Source organism: Pongo abelii, chromosome 19 (assembly GCF_028885655.2).
Source record: "Pongo abelii isolate AG06213 chromosome 19, NHGRI_mPonAbe1-v2.0_pri, whole genome shotgun sequence".
Classification (NCBI taxonomy): domain Eukaryota; kingdom Metazoa; phylum Chordata; class Mammalia; order Primates; family Hominidae; genus Pongo; species Pongo abelii.
In genome coordinates, this window is record NC_072004.2 from 44714375 (window position 1) to 44730867 (window position 16493).

Below are 16493 nucleotides of genomic sequence, written 5' to 3' on the forward strand. Positions count from 1 at the left end.
GCCCTCAAAAGTCTTACTGAAAGCATCACAAAGCTAGCAAGATCTGGAAGAAGACAAGAACCCAGCGGGGTGAGCCTAGATGTTCCAAGCTGCTTTTGCTCTGGAGGCATTTCCAGTTCCAGGGAATTAGCCTGAAGATGAGCTTTGTTTCTGGCCCTGTCCTTGGACTGGAGGTCTAGATGCCAAAGCCCAGTAAGATGTAAGAGGACAACATTTCACCCGATTTTTAATGCAGCTCTGCCAGTTTTCTTTTGGCAATGTCTATTGGTGATATTAATCTTTTTTTTTTTTTTTTTTTTTATTTTTTTTATTTTTTTAATTTCTGAAGTATTTATTGATCATTCTTGGGTGTTTCTCGGAGAGGGGGATATGGCAGGGTCATAGGATAATAGTGGAGAGAAGGTCAGGAGATAAACACATGAACAAAGGTCTCTGGTTTTCCTAGGCAGAGGACCCTGCGGCCTTCTGCAGTGTTTGTGCCCCTGAGTACTTGAGATTAGGGAGTGGTGATGACTCTTAAAGAGCATGCTGCCTTCAAGCATCTGTTTAACAAAGCACATCTTGCACCACCCTTAATCCATTTAACCCTGAGTTGACACAGCACATGTTTCAGAGAGCAGGGGGCTGGGGGAAAGGCCATAGATCAACAGCATCCCAAGGCAGAAGAATTTCTCCTAGTCAGAACAAAATGGAGTCTCCTATGCCCACCCCTTTCTACACAGACACAGCAACAATCTGATCTCTCCTTCCTTTCCCCACACTTCCTCCCCTTCTCTTCAACAAAACCGCCATCGTCCTCATGGCCCGCTCCCGATGGTCGCTGTCTCTTCGGAGCTGTTGGGTACACCTCCCAGACAGGGCAGCCGGGCAGAGGCGCTCCTCACCTCCCAGACAGGGCGGCTGGGCAGAGGCGCCCCTCGCTTCCCAGACGGGGCCGCCCGGGCAGAGGCGCTCCTCTCCTCCCAGACGGGGCGGCCGGGCAGAGGCGCTCCTCACTTCCCCGACGGGGCCGCCCGGGCAGAGGCGCTCCTCGCTTCCCAGACGGGGCCGCCCGGGCAGAGGCGCTCCTCAGTTCCTCCCAGACCGGGTGGCAGCCGGGCAGAGGCGCTCCTCACCTCCCAGACGGGGCGGCCGGGCAGAGGCGCTCCTCACTTCCCTGACGGGGCGGCCGATCAGAGGCGCTCCTCACTGGGGCGGCCGAGCAGAGGCGCTCCTCACTTCCCAGAGGGGGCGGCCGGGCAGAGGCGCTCCTCACTTCCCAGACGGGGCGGCCGGGCAGAGACGCTCCTCACTTCCTCCCAGATGGGGTGGCGGCCAGGCAGAGGCGCTCCTCACCTCCCAGACAGGGCGGCCGGGCAGAGGCGCTCCTCACTTCCCAGACTGGGCGGCCGGGCAGAGGAGCTCCTCACCTCCTAGACGGGGCGACCAGGCAGAGGCGCTCCTCACTTCCCAGACGGTGTGGCGGCTGGGCAGAGATGCTCCTCCCTTCCCAGATGGGGCAGCCAGGCAGAGGCGCTCCTCACTTCCCAGACGGTGTGGCAGCCGGGCAGAGGTGCTCCTCCGTTCCCAGATGGGGCAGCCAGGCAGAGGCGCTCCTCACTTCCCAGACGGTGTGGCGGCCGGGCAGAGGTGCTCCTCCCTTCCCCGATGGGGCAGCCAGGCAGAGGCGCTCCTCACTTCCTCCCAGAAGGGGTGGCGGCCAGGCAGAGGCGCTCCTCACTTCCCAGAGGGGGCGGCCGGGCAGAGGTGCTCCTCACTTCCTCCCAGACGGGGTGGCAGCCGGGCAGAGGCACTCCTCACCTCCCAGACGGGGCGGCCGGGCAGAGGTGCTCCTCATCTCCCAGACGGGGCGGCCGGGCAGAGGTGCTCCTCATCTCCCAGACGGGGCAGCCGGGCAGAGGTGCTCCTCACTTCCTCCCAGACGGGGTGACGGCCGGGCAGAGGCACTCCTCACCTCCCAGACGGGGCGGCCGGGCAGAGGCGCTCCTCACCTCCCAGACGGAGTGGTCAGGCAGAGGCGCTCCTCACTTCCCATATGGGGTGGCGGCCGGGCAGAGGCGCTCCTCACTTCCCAGATGGGGCAGCCGGGCAGAGGTGCTCCTCACTTCCTCCCAGACGGGGTGGCAGCCGGGCAGAGGCGCTCCTCCCTTCCCAGACGGAGTGGCCGGGCAGAGGCGCTCCTCACCTCCCAGAGTGGGCGGCCGGGCAGAGGTGCTCCTTACTTCCTCCCAGACGGGGTGGCGGCCAGGCAGAGGCGCTCCTCACCTCCCAGACGGGGCGGCCGGGCAGAGGTGCTCCTCACTTCCTCCCAGACGGGGTGGCGGCCAGGCAGAGGCGCTCCTCACCTCCCAGACGGGGCGGCCGGGCAGAGGTGCTCCTCACTTCCTCCCAGACGGGGTGGCGGCCAGGCAGAGGCACTCCTCACCTCCCAGAGTGGGCGGCCGGGCAGAGGCGCTCCTCACTTCCCAGAGTGGGCGGCCGGGCAGAGGCGCTCCTCACTTCCCAGAGTGGGCGGCCGGGCAGAGGCGCTCCTCACTTCCCATAGGGGGCGGCAGCCGGGCAGAGGCGCTCCTCACTTCCCAGATGGGGCAGCTGGGCAGAGGTGCTCCTCACTTCCTCCCAGACGGGGTGGCGGCCAGGCAGAGGCGCTCCTCACCTCCCAGACGGGGCGGCCGGGCAGAGGCACTCCTCACCTCCCAGACGGGGCGGCTGGGCAGAGGCGCTCCTCACCTCCCAGAAGGGGCGGCTGGGCAGAGGCGCTCCTCACTGCCCATATGGGGTGGCAGCCGGGCAGAGGCGCTCCTCACTTCCCAGACGGGGTGGCGGCCAGGTAGAGGCGCTCCTCACTTCCCAGATAGGGCAACAGGGCAGAGGCGCTCCTCACTTCCTCCCAGACGGGGCGGCCGGGCAGAGGTGCTCCTCATCTCCCAGACGGGGCAGCCAGGCAGAGGCGCTCCTCACTTCCTCCCAGACGGGGTGGCAGCCGGGCAGAGGCGCTCCTCACATCCCAGATGATGGGCGGCCAGGCAGAGGCGCTCCTCACTTCCCAGATAGGGCGGCCGGGCAGAGGGGCTCCTCACATCCCAGACGATGGGCGGCCAGGCAGAGACGCTCCTCACTTCCTAGACGGGGTGGCGGTGGGGCAGAGGCTGTAATCTTAGCACTTTAAGAGGCCAAGGCAGGAGGCTGGTAGGTGGAGGTTGCAGAGAGCCGAGATCACACCACTGCACTCCAGCCTGAGCACCATTGAGCATTGAGTTAGCGAGACTCCGTCTGCAATCCCAGCACCTCGGGAGGCCGAGGCAGGCAGATCACTCGAGGCCAGGAGCTGGAGACCAGCCCGGTCAACACGGCGAAACCCCGTCTCCACCAAAAATACAAAAACCATTCAGGCGTGGCGGCGCGCGCCTGCAATCCCAGGCACTCGGCAGGCCAAGGCAGGAGAGTCACAGGAGCCCGAGGCAGGGAGGTTGCAGCAAGCCGAGATCCCGGCAGTACAGTCCAGCTTCGGCAACAGAGGGAGACCGAAAAAAGAAGGAGAGGGAGACCGAAAAAAGAGGGGAGAGGGAGGGGGAGGGGGAGGGGGAGGGGGAGGGGGAGGGGGAGGGGGAGGGGGAGGGGGAGGGGGAGGGAGAGGGAATGTTTTTTTTTCTTTTTTTTTTTTTGGGGGGGGGGGATGGAGTCTCACTCTGTTGCCCAGGCTGGAGTGCAGTGGCGCGATCTCGGCTCACTGCAAGCTCCGCCTCCCAGCTTCACGCCATTCTCCTGCCTCAGCCTCCTGAGTAGCTGGGACTACAGGCACCCACCACCAGGCCCGGCTAATTTTTTGTATTTTTAGTAGAGACGGAGTTTCACGTATTAGCCAGGATGGTCTTGATCTCCTGACCTCGTGATCCACCTGCCTCGGCCTCCCAAAGTGCTGGGATTACAGGCGTGAGCCACCGCGCCCAGCCGATAAGAGTTTTTGAAAACAGAAATCAGTGTGTATTTTATCAAATGATTTAGAGTACAAAATTTTCCTCTCTTAATGTGTTACAACAACAGAGAATGACCTTGAAAAATTTTCTAATGTAGAGCCAGTCCTGCATTTCTGAGATTAATTCATTCAACAATTCATTCATTCAACAAATATTTATTGAATGCTTATTATGTACAAGTAGTGTTCTCAGCACTAGGAGGAGGAACAAAAGAGAATCAACAGAACAGCAATGAATAAAACAGAATCAAAATTCTTGGGTCATACCACCCGGAACAGGCCTGATCTCCCCTGCTCTCAGAAGCTAAGCAGGGTTGAGCCTGGTTAGTACTTGGATGGGAGGACTAGAGTGCCTACCTGCAGGAAGTACCCATTCTAGTTGGGGGGAAACAGAGAACTTTTGTTAAAACAATGTAAAGTATTCTGGAGAAAAATAAAACTTGGAAAGGGAATTTGAAGAGAAGTGTGTTTGTGTGATTTTTTTTTTTTTTTTTTTGAGAAGGGGTCTTGCTCTGTCACCCAGGCTGGAGTGCAGTGGCGTGATCTTGGCTCACTGCACCTCCTTAGCCTTCTGGGTTCAAGCGATTCTCCTGCCTCAGCCTCCTGAGTAGCTGGGATTACAGTTGTGTGCCACTACACCCGGCTAATATTTGTATTTGTAGTAGAGACGAGGTTTCACCATGTTGGCCAGGCTGGTCCCGAACTCCTGACCTCAGGTGATCCACCCACCTCGGCCTCCCAAAGTGCTGGGATTACAGGCATGAGCCACCATGTCCGGCCTGAAGTGTGTTTGCGTGATTTTTAAACATGGTGGTCAGGAAGGAAGTGCAGGAGAGAGCCAGGTGACTTCCTGGAAAAACATTCCAGACAGAGGGGACAGCAAATACAAAGGTTCTAAAGAAGCAAAATCTGGGCTGTTCAGGAAACAGAAAGGACAGCTGCAGAGCTGGAGTGGAGTGAGCAAGGGGAAAGAAGTGGGAGGTGATAATAGGCAGATCATGTAGGTCACTGGAAAGACTCTAGCTTTTAATATGACAGATTAAAACGGGAATCACGACAGGGTTTTGAGCAGAGCAGGGACAGGATGGGAATTACACTTTAAAAGGATCCCTCTGACTGCTCTGTGGAGACTATGCTAAGGTGGAGTGAAAACAGAACCAAAGACACCAGTGAGGAGAATGCTGCAGTGATTCCGGTGAGAGAGGAAGATGGCCTGGACCAGGGGGTAACAGGGGAGATGATGAGAGCTAATTGGATTTGGGGGTCAACTGGATCTGCAGAAAGATTGGATAGGGTGTATAATAGAGAAAAGTCAAGAATGACTTTAAAGTTTTTGCCTCCAGTTTAGATTGGACATTGAGATGGTGGAGACTTCAGGAAAGCAAGTTTAGGGAGAAAAGTAGGAATTGACCTTTGAGCATATTGCCCATTTGAGATGCTATTTATGAGAGTTGGATTTATGAGTATGGAGTTCTGAGGAGAACTCCCACCCAGCAAGAGATAGAAATATGGGAGTCATCGGCTGGGTGCGGGGGCTGACACCTACAATCCCAGCACTTTGGCAGGCCGAGATGGGCGGATCACGAGGTCAGGAGATCGAGACCATCCTGGCTAACATGGTGAAACCCCGTCTCTACTAAAAATACAAAAAAAATAGCCAGGTGTGGTGGCGGGTGCCTGTAGTCCCAGCTACTCCAGAGGCGGAGGCAGGAGAATGGTGTGAACCCGGGAGGTGGAGCTTGTGGTGAGCTGAGATCGCGCCATTGCACTCCAGCCTGGGGGACTGAGCGAAACTCCGTCTCCAAAAAACAAAGAAATATGGGAGTCATCAGTCTGCAGATGGTATTTAAAGCCACGAGGCAGTAGGAGTTTATGAGGGGAGCAAGTATAGGTAGAGAGGCCATCTAAAGACTGTACTCTGGGCCAGGCGTGGTGGCTCATGCCTGTAATCCCAGCACTTTGGGAGGCTGAGGCAGGCGGTTCACGAGGTCAGCAGTTTGAGACCAGTGTGGCCAATATAGTAAAACCCTGTCTCTACTAAAAATACAACAATTTGCTGGGCATGATGGCGTGTGCCTGTAGTCCCGGCTACTTGGGAGGCTGAGGCAGGAGAATCGCTTGAATCCAGGAGGCGGAGGTTGCATGAACTGAGACCTCGCCATTGCACTCCAGCTTGGGTGACAGATGAGACTGCGTCTCAAAAAAAAAAAAAAGACTGTACTCTGGGGCACTTCAAGGTCAAGAGATCAGGAGGATGAGGAAGAACCAGCAAAGGAGACTGAACCTGTGCCGCCAGAAGCAGCAGGAGAATCAGAGGAATGTGCTGAGAAAAGTTTTCTATTTTGTCTTTTTGAGACGGGGTCTCACTGTCACTCATGCTGGAGTGCAGTGGTACAATCATGACTCACTGCAGCCTTGATTTCCCAGGCTCAAGTGATCCTACTGGCTCAGCCTCCTGAGTAGATGGGACTACAGGTGCATGCCATCACACTGGCTACTTTTTAGTTTTTGTAGAGATAGGGTCTCGTCATGTTGTCCAGGCTGATCTTGAACTCCTGGGCGCTCATGATCCTCCTGCCTTGGCCTCCCAAAGTGTTGGGATTACAGGTGTGAGCCACCATGCCTGGCTGAGAAAAGTATTTTTAAGAAGAGAGAGTGATCGGCCAGTTCAAATGCTGCTGAAAGACTGAATAAAATTAAGAACTGAACATTGACCATTGGATGTGGCAGTGCAGAGGTCATTTCATGGAGTGACTGGGGCGAGAGTCTCTGAGAAGGACTCAGCAGAGAACGGAAGAAGACAAATGGAGTCAGCACATAGACACAACGCTTTGAGAAGTTTTGCAGAGAATGGAAAGAAACAAATAGGATAGTAGCTGGGGGAGGAGTGAGGCTAAGTGACTTTACCACATGGGAGAAACGTCACTAAATTTGTATGTTGTTGGGAGTGACCCAGTGAAGGGAGGGACTGATGGTGCAAGGGAGCATGGGAGCTGCTGGGGCCCTGCCTGAGAAGCTGCAGGTGGTGGATCCAGAGCTCCAGGTGAGGCCTGGCTTTGGCTCAGAGCCTGGACTGTCCATCCATGGAGAGAGGAGACGACACAGAATTGGGACACAAACATAGGGAGGTGGGTAGTTTTGCCCGTGTGGGGAGGTGGAGGTTCACTCTTAAATGCTTCTCCTGGTTTCTCAGTGATTAGAAGTGAGGTCAGCAGCTGAGGCTAAGGATGGAGGAGAAAGTGTTGGAGGTTTGAGGAAAGAGGAGAAAGTCTGAATAGCTTTTCTGGAGAGAAAGCAAGAGAGAGAGAGAAAGAGGGAGAATGGTCAACAGCAACATAGTAGGATTTTTAGGAAGCAAAAAGGGCTGCATGATCAGGAATTTTGAAGCGAGATTGTTTTTTCTCCAGACACACTGAGCTGAATGGGTGCGGGCTCCAGCTTGTAAACATTTGCTCTTTTTATTGACCTTTTGTACAGAACCAATATTTTGCTTTAGGCCAGGCGTGGTGGCTCCTGCCTGTAATCCCAGCACTTTGGGAGGCCGAGGTGGGCGGATCACCTGAGATCAGGAGTTTGAGACCAGCCTGAACAATATGGTGAAACCCCATCTCTAATAAAAATACAAAAATTAGCTGGGCCTGGTGGCACTCATCTGTAGTACCAGCTACTCAGGAGGCTGAGGCAGGAGAATCGCTTGAACCCGGGAGGCAGAGGTTGCAGTGCGCCGAGATCGCATCACTGCACTCCAGCCTGGGCGACAGAGCAAGACTCCATCTCAAAAAAGACAAAAAAAATTGCTTTATTGACCAGGTCAAACATCCTCCCTTTAACTTCTGCCTTTATTAATTATTTCTTTGAAGTCTCCCATCTTTGAGAGTTGAACATTTGGCTTCTTTATTATCAGGGTTTTTTTTTTTCTTTTTTTTGAGACGTAGTCTTGCTCTGTCGCCCAGGCTGGAGTGCAGTGGTGCGATCTCGGCTCACTGCAAGCTCTGCCACCTGGGTTCAAGCAATTCTCTTGCCTAAGGGTCCCGAGTAGCCGGGACTATAGGCACAGGCCACCACACCCAGCTAATTTTTTGTACTTTTTTTTTTTTTTTGAGATGGAGTCTCACTGTGTCACCCAGGCTGTTGCCCAGGCTGAAGTGCACTGGCACGATCTTGGCTCACCGCAACATCTGCCTCCCGGGTTCAAGCGATTCTCCTGCCTCAGCCTCTGAGTAGCTGGGATTACAGGCGCCTGCCACCACGTGCAGCTAATTTTTGTATTTGTAGAAGAGACGAGGTTTCACCATGTAGGCCAGGCTGGTCTCGAACCCCTGACCTCAGGTGATCCACCCACCTCGGCCTCCCAAAGTGCTGGAATTACAGGCATGAGCCACCGTGCCTAGCCAGTTTTTTGTATTTTTAGTAGAGACAGGGTTTCGCCGTGTTAGCCAGGATGGTCTCCATCTCCTGACCTCATGATCCACTTGCTTCGGACTCCCAAAGTGTTGGGATTACAGGTGTTAGCCACCACACCTGGCCTCTTTCTTATTTTCAAGTAAATTCACGTACAGTAATACATTTTCCTTTGAGTCACTTTTTGTCAACATCTCAAAGGGTTTGAGAGATATTTTTCATGTTGAAATTTCTTTCTTTTTTTTTTTTTTTTAAATAAATAGAGACAGGGTCTGTCTCTGTCACCCATGCTGGTCCCGAACTCCTGGGCCCAAGTGATCCTCCCATGCCTCAGCCTCCTGAAGGGCTGAGATTACAAGCATGAGCCATTGTGCCCGGCCTCATGTTGACTCTGTCTCAAAAAAAAAAAAAAAAAAAAAAATTTCTATCTAAAGAGTTTGCAACTTTTTTTTTTTTTTTTTTTTTGAGATGGAGTCTCGCTTTGTCACCCAGGCTGGACGATTTCGGCTCACTGCAATCTTTGTCTCCCTGGGTTCAGCGATTCTCCTGCCTCAGCCTCCCAAGTGGCTGGATTACAGGCACACGTCACCATGCCTGGCTAATTTTTGTATTTTTAGTGGAGACGGGGTTTCACCATATTGGCCAGGCTGGTCTCGAACTCCTGACCTTGTGATCTGCCCGCCTTGGCCTCCCAAAGTGCTGGGATTACAGCACCGCCTAGACTTTGTAATTTTGATGTTTATTTCCTCTTTCTGACTTGAGTACTTTATTTTGTTAAGTTGTGGTTAATTTCTAATTTTATTTTATTGGGGGTCAGTGAGTATGGTCTGTGAGATTGTTGCTTTTTGGTATTTTTTGAGATTTTTTGGATTTTGTTTCTAATCTTTTGGAGATTTTTTGGTCTAATATTTGGGAATGCATATAGCAGTGTAAACTTATCCTCTAAACATATAGCAATGAAATATAAAAAGAGCAAAATTGGCTGGGCACAGTGGCTCACGCCTGTAATCTCAGCACTTTGGGAGGCTGAGGTGGGCAGATCACGAGGTCAGGAGTTCGAGACCAGCCTGGCCAACATGGTGAAACCCTGTCTCTACTACAAGATACAAAAAATTAGCTGGGCATGGTGGTGCCTGTCTGTAATCCCAGCTACTCAGGAGGCTGAGGCAGATGAAACACGAACCCAGGAGGCAGAGGTTGCAGTGAGCCGAGATGGCGTCATTGCACTCCAGCCTGGGTGACAGGGCGAGACTCCATCTCAAAAAAAAAAAAAAAAAGATATGAAATGTATCACCATGGACTAAGACATAGGGACAGAAACGCAAAGTGGGGAGTTGGCCTGAAGAGGTTAAAGCTCTGGACTCCAAGTCTGGAATCAGGCAGGGAATGCTGGGAGTTTGACTCTGGGTAATAGGAACTAAAACAGTCCACAGAAGATGGCAGTAGACCTGAGGCAGGATTCCTGGTTAGGTTTTTAGGGAGTGGGAGGGTGGGGAACTGAGCTAAGTATAGTGACTGAAGGGATCCCAGAGACCTGGTGGAGAGAACGGTAGCATTGCTGGGCAGGGTGGATCAAGGCTGCCCAGTTGAAATAAGCCTGCAAATAGAAAATCCAAATTCAACAATCCAAAGATAAGCACACTATAAGTAGGGTGACCGTATCTCCTGCTTTCCTAGAAATAATCTCAGTGCACAATGCTAGTCCCAGCATCATACTACTGTCAGCCTCTTTCATTCTTACAGTATCCTGGTTTGGATGATCAATTACATGGTCACCTAACATATGAAATTAAAATAGTAGAACAAGGCTGGGCATGGTGGCTTACGCTTATAATCCTACTACTTTGGGAGGCTGAGGTGGGAGGATTACTTGAGGCCAGGAGTAGGAGGCCAACCTGGGCAACATATGGAGACCCTGTCTCTACAAAAAAATTAAAATTAACCAGGCATGGTGGCATGTGCCTGTAGTCCCAGCTACTCAGGAGGCTGAGGCAGGAGGATCACTTGAGCCCAGGAGTTGGAGGTTATAGTCAGCTATGATTGCACCACTGCACTCCAGCCTGGTCGACAAAGCGAGAGACTGTCTCTAAAAAAATTAAAAAGTGGCAGGTGCCTGTAATCCCAGCTACTTGGGAGGCTGAGGCAGGAGAATTGCTTGAACCCAGGAGACGGAGGTGGCAGTGACCTGAGATCGCGTCACTGTACTCCAGCCTCCAGAAGTGACAGAGCGAGACTCCATCTCAAACATAAAAATAAAATAAAATAAAATAAAATAAACAGCCTGAAGAAAATAATTGAAAATGGACTTCTTGCGTAGATGTGGGGATCTTACAAATTACCGAAGAGTACCAAGAAATACAAGAAACACAAACATAAGCACTATCTTTATTAAAACTACAGATTAAAACTCCAAACCATGCCAGGCGCGGTGGCTCACGCCTGTAATCCCAGCACTTTGGGAGGCTGAGGCAGGTGGATTACCTGAGGTCAGGAGTTCGAGACCACCCTGGCCAACATGGTGAAACCCCATCTCTACTAAAAATACAAAAATTAGCCAGGTGTGGTGGCACGTGCCTGTAATCCCAGCTACTCAGTAGGCTGAGGCAGGAGAATCGCTTGAACCTGGGAGACAGAGGTTGCAGTGAGCCGAGATCGTGCCACTGCACTCCAGCCTGGGTGGCAGAGCAAGACTCTGTCAAAAACAAAAAACAAAAAACAAAAAAACTCCAAATCATAAACCAGGTGGAGGCTGACAGAGGCACTTGAGATTAAGCTGGAGAAAACCAGAGCTCTTGTGAAGAGCCAGCCGAGCTCACCAGCAAGGTGGGGGCCGACCTGGGAATAGGTTGCTTTACGCATCTTACAAGAACACTGAAATAACGTATTAGAACAAATGTTTTTAACTTAAGAAAAATTACCAGATAGAAAGATGAATTGAGGCTGGGCGTGGTGGCTCATGCCCCAGCACTTTGGGAGGCTGAGGCGAGTAGATCACTTGAGGTTAGGCGTTCAAGACCAGCCTTGCCAACATGGTGAAACCCCGTCTCTACTGAAAATACAAAAATTAGCCAGGCATGGTAGGGCACGCGCCTGTAGTCCCAGCTACTTGGGAGGCTGAGGCAGGAGAATTGCTTGAACGCAGTAGGCAGAGGTTGCAGTAAGCTGAGATTGCAGTGAGACTCTGTCTCAAAAAAAAAAAAAAAAAAGAATTAAATCTATAGAGTCAATCTATTGTGTCCCAGGAAATATTGGCCCAGAATAAAAATTCCAAAATGTATAACAGTGAGATTTCTGGATTTCATAGACAAAGAGATAATTCTTGGAGCATCATGGCAATTACTTCACTTCTTTGTTTTTTTTGTTTTTTGAGACAGAGTCTCGCTCTGTCGCCCAGGCTGGAGTGCAGTGGCGCAATCTCGGCTCACTGCAAGCTCCTCCTCCCAGGTTCATGCCATTCTCCTGCCTCAGCCTCCCGGGTAGCTGGGACTACAGGCATCCGCCACCACGCCCGGCTAATTTTTTGTACTTTCAGTAGAGCCGGGGTTTCACCATGTTAGCCAGGATGATCTCGATCTCCTGACCTCGTGATCCACCCGTGTCGGCCTCCCAAAGTGTTGGGATTACAGGCGTGAGCCACGGTGCCCGGCCGGCAATTACTTCACTTCTAAGGAAAAATAAACCAGGCTGACTTCTGATTTCATTACAGCAACACTCAATTCTAGAATACTTATACATTCTTCAATAAATGAAGTATAATCCAAGAATTTATAGTCAAACTTTTACAGGATAAAGGCAACAAATATTTTTAAACATGAAAAACTCAGGGAATATAATTTTCATAAGTTATTATTGTTATTTTAAAGAGATAGGGTCTCACTTTCTTGCCCAGACTGGAGTGCAGTGGCACAATCAGAGCTCACTGCAGTCTCAAACTTCTGGGCTCTAGCAATCCTCCTGCCTCAGCCTCCTGAGTAGCTGGGACTATAGGCACACGCCACTACGTCTGGCTAAATTTTAAAATTTTTTGTAGAGACAGGGTCTCACTGTGTTGCTCAGGGTAGTCTTGAACTGCTGGCTTCAAGCAGTTCTTCTACCTCTTGTCTCCCAAAGTGCTGGGATTACAAGCGTGTGCCACCACACTCTGCTCTATAAATTATTCTTGAAGAAACTAAAGCAGGATCATAACTTACCACAAAATGGGGTGGGGGAAAAAACTATGGCAAAATAACTGTTAGCAATAATTCTGAATCTGTTTTAACTGTAGAAGTAGAACTAAAACAAATGTGGGATGATGGTTACACAGCAAAATGTATGATTTTATAAACCTACTAATGTGGAAATGGTATAATTAACATCTTTATATCTAGGAATCCAAATATCTCATTCAAACTGATTTAAAAATCAAGTGATAAAGATATTTATAAATGTAGTTAATAAAAAAAGCAAATACTAAAGAAGGATAAAATCATTTACATTAGGTGAGGAGAAGAAAAGGGGTAAAGAAAAAAGGGAAATTACAATGTCATTTTTATTCAGAATAGGGAGTTAGTCTGAAGAAACTGAGGACGATGTGTATTGCAGATTATGATTATAAGGCAACTCCTTGAATAAAAATACAAACCTTCCAAATTATCAGAAGAAACACAAAACACAGTAAACACAAAATATGCAATGCAAGAGTGAAAAAAGGACCAAAAGGGCTGTGAAACAGCATAATATAGCTGTCACATGAATAGGGCTCAACTCATCTATGGCAAGATAAAGATTTTCAGATTTAATCACAAAGCAAAACTTACTGCTCTAATTCAAGGGATTACCTAAAATAAAGGGTTCAGAAAAGATGAAAACAGCAAAGGTTGTTTGGGGTAACAAACAAAATTCAGCAGGGTTGTTATAATATCAGACAAAGTTAAATTCAGGGCAAAGGTTGAATACATTAAATGAGACAAGGAAGGTCATTTTATGATGAAATGGGAAAATTCCCAAGAATATAAGACAAATGAATATTTATGCACGAGTAACATGGTACTATTTATAAAGCAGGACTTCAGAGAAATAAGGAGAAATAAAAACAATAGTAACAAAAGATTCTAATTTACCTTCTTCTGATTATGTTAGATCAAAATACGTCTAAGGTCACAGAAGACATAAATAATATAATTGACAAATTATATCTCATTGATACATATCAAAATCTGTATGTTGAAAACAAAGAGTACACATTACTCTTGAGTGCCCATCAAAAATTCACAAAAATTGACCCCATTTTATATCGCAAAGAAAACTCAAGTATTTCAAAAGTAAAAAGTGTTACAGGCTGGGCACGGTGGCTCACGCCTGTAATGCCAGTGCTTTTGGAGGCCAAGTTGGGAGGATCACTTGAGGTCAGAAGTTGAAGACCAGCCTGGGTGACATAGTGAGACACTGTCTCTACAAAAAAATTTACAAAAATAAAAAAAATTAGCCAGACATGGTGATACGCACCTGTAGTCCCAGCTGCTTGGAAGGCTGAGGCAGGAGAATCACTTGGGCCCAGGAGGTCGAGGCTGCAATGAGCTATAATTGTGCCACTGCACCTCAGCTTGGGTAACAGAGCAAGACCCTATCTCTTGGGGGGGAAGAAAAAGTGGTACAGAAAACACCGATTTCTGATCACAGTGAAATAAAACTATAAATTCATAACTAGAACCAAAAGCCTCTACCACCTGGATATTTTAAAACTCTGGGCCAGGTGTGGTGTCTCATGCCTGTAATCCCAGCACCTTTGGAGGCCAAGATGGGCAGATAATGAGGTCAGGAGTTCGAGACAAGCCTGGCCAACATGGTGAAACCCTGTTTCTACTAAGAGTACAAACATTAGCCAGGTGTGGTGGCACGTGCCTGTAATCCCAGCTACTTAGGAGGCTGAGGCAGGAGTATCACTTGAACCTGGGAGGCAGAGGTTGCAATGAGCAGAGATTGTGCCACTTGTACTCCAGCTTGGGAGATGGAGTGAGACCCTGTCTCAAAAAAAAAAAAAAAGGCATGTCTTCTATCTGAGTCTTTTAAAGCATCCTTTGAAAGAGTTTTATATTTTTCCTCATAAAGATTTTGTGCATTTGTGTTAGGTTAATTCCAGGATACACAATAATTTCTGGTGCTATTGTGTCATATCTTAATTCACATTTTCTCATTACTTATTGAATCAGTAGTATCAGTTACATCACTTATGTACGGCTGCATAATAAACCACTCCCTAAACTCTGAATAAACACAACCGGGCCAGGCACAGTGGCTCACACCTGTAATCCCAGCACTTTGGGAGGCCAAGGCGGGCAGATCACCTGAGGTCAGGAGTTTGAGAACACCCTGGCCAACATGGTGAAATCCCATCTCTACTAAAAATACAAAAAAATGAGCCAGGCGTGGTAGTGGGCGCCTGTAATCCCAGCTGCTCGGGAGGCTGAGGCAAGAGAATCGCTTGAACGAAAGTGAAGGTTGCAGTGAGCCGAGATTAGGCCACTACACTCCAGCCTGGGCTACAGACAGAGCAAGACTCCATCTCAAAAAAAAAAAAAAAAACCACAACCATCTTATTACTCATGATTCTTGGGGGTCTGAGTTTCAGGCAGCTCTCTGCAGAAAGTGCTTCACATGACATCAGTGGGGTGACTGGACTGTCTTAGAGGCTTCAAGATGGCTTCATTCACATGTTTGAGGGCCTGGTGGTGGGCAGCAGAGCAAAGGCACATTGCAAAGGGATGGATCCGGAGAGGCATGATTCACTGGAGATAGTTTTTAATATTTTACCTTAGTGAGGAGGAACACTGTATTGGTTAGATTTATGCATCAATTTGACTGGGCTATGGGGTGCCCAGGTATTTGGTCACACATTATTCTGGGTGTTTCTGTGAGGGTGTTTTTGGGTGAGTGTAACATTTAAATCGGTAAACTGAGTCAAGCAGATTGCCTCTTTTCTATTTGATTTACTAATATTTTATTTAGAATTTTCCCATCTTTGTCGGTAAGTAAAATGAGCCTAATTTTATTTGCTTTTCCTGTTGTATATGACTTTAGAATCAAGTTTATACCTGCTCCACAGAATGATTTGGGTAACTTTCTATTTTTATTTTCTGGAACAACTTGCACAAGACATGAGGTTTTATTCCTTCCAAGTTTGGTGAAACTTACCTATGGAATTATCAGGACCAGATAATTTGAGGGTTGTGGAGGATATCTTGATTACCAATTTCTTTCTTTCTTTCTTTCTTTCTTTTTTTTGAGACAAGGTTTTGCTCTGTTGCCCAGACTGGAATGCAGTGGTGTGATCTCAGCTCACAGCAACTTCTGCCTACTGGGCTCAAGCGATCCTCCCACCTCAGCTCCCCAAGTAGCTGGGATTACAGGCACATGCCACCACACCCAGCTAGTTTTTATAGAGAAGGGGGTTTCACTGTGTTGCCCAGGCTGGTCTCAAACTCCTGAGCTCAAGCAGTCCACCCACCTTGGCCTCCCAAACTGCTGGGATTACAGGCCTGAGTGCCACTGCGCCTGACCTTTTTTTGTTTTGCTTTTGTGTTTGTTTTTGAGGCAGGGTCATCCCACTCTGTTGCCCAGGCTGGAGTGCAATGGCGTGATCTTGGCTCACTGCAACCTCTGCCTCCTGGGTTCAAGCAATTCTCCTGCCTCAGCCTCCCAAGTAGCTGGGATGACAGGCCTGCGCTACCACGCCCAGCTAATTTTGTATTTTTAGTAGAGACAGGGTTTCACCACGTTGGTCAGGCTGGTCTCGAACTCCCAACTGTTATGTGCGTCCATGTGAAGAGAGTCCACCAACAGGCTTTGTGAGAGCAACAAGGCTGTTTGTTTCACTTGGGTGCAAGTGGGCTGAGTCCACAAAGAGAGTCAGCAAAGGGAGATAGGGGTGGGGAAGTTTTATAGGATTTGGTAGGTAGTGGAAAATTACAGTTAAAGGTGGTTATCTCTTGTGGGCAGGGGAGGGGTCACAAGGTGCAGGGTTGGGAGTTCATGAGACTCATTGTCCAGGGGAGGAATGCCACAAGGTTGATTGATTAGTTGGAGTGGGGCCTGTATATGTGCAGGTCACAGGGGTTATGATGGCTTAGCTTGGGCTCAG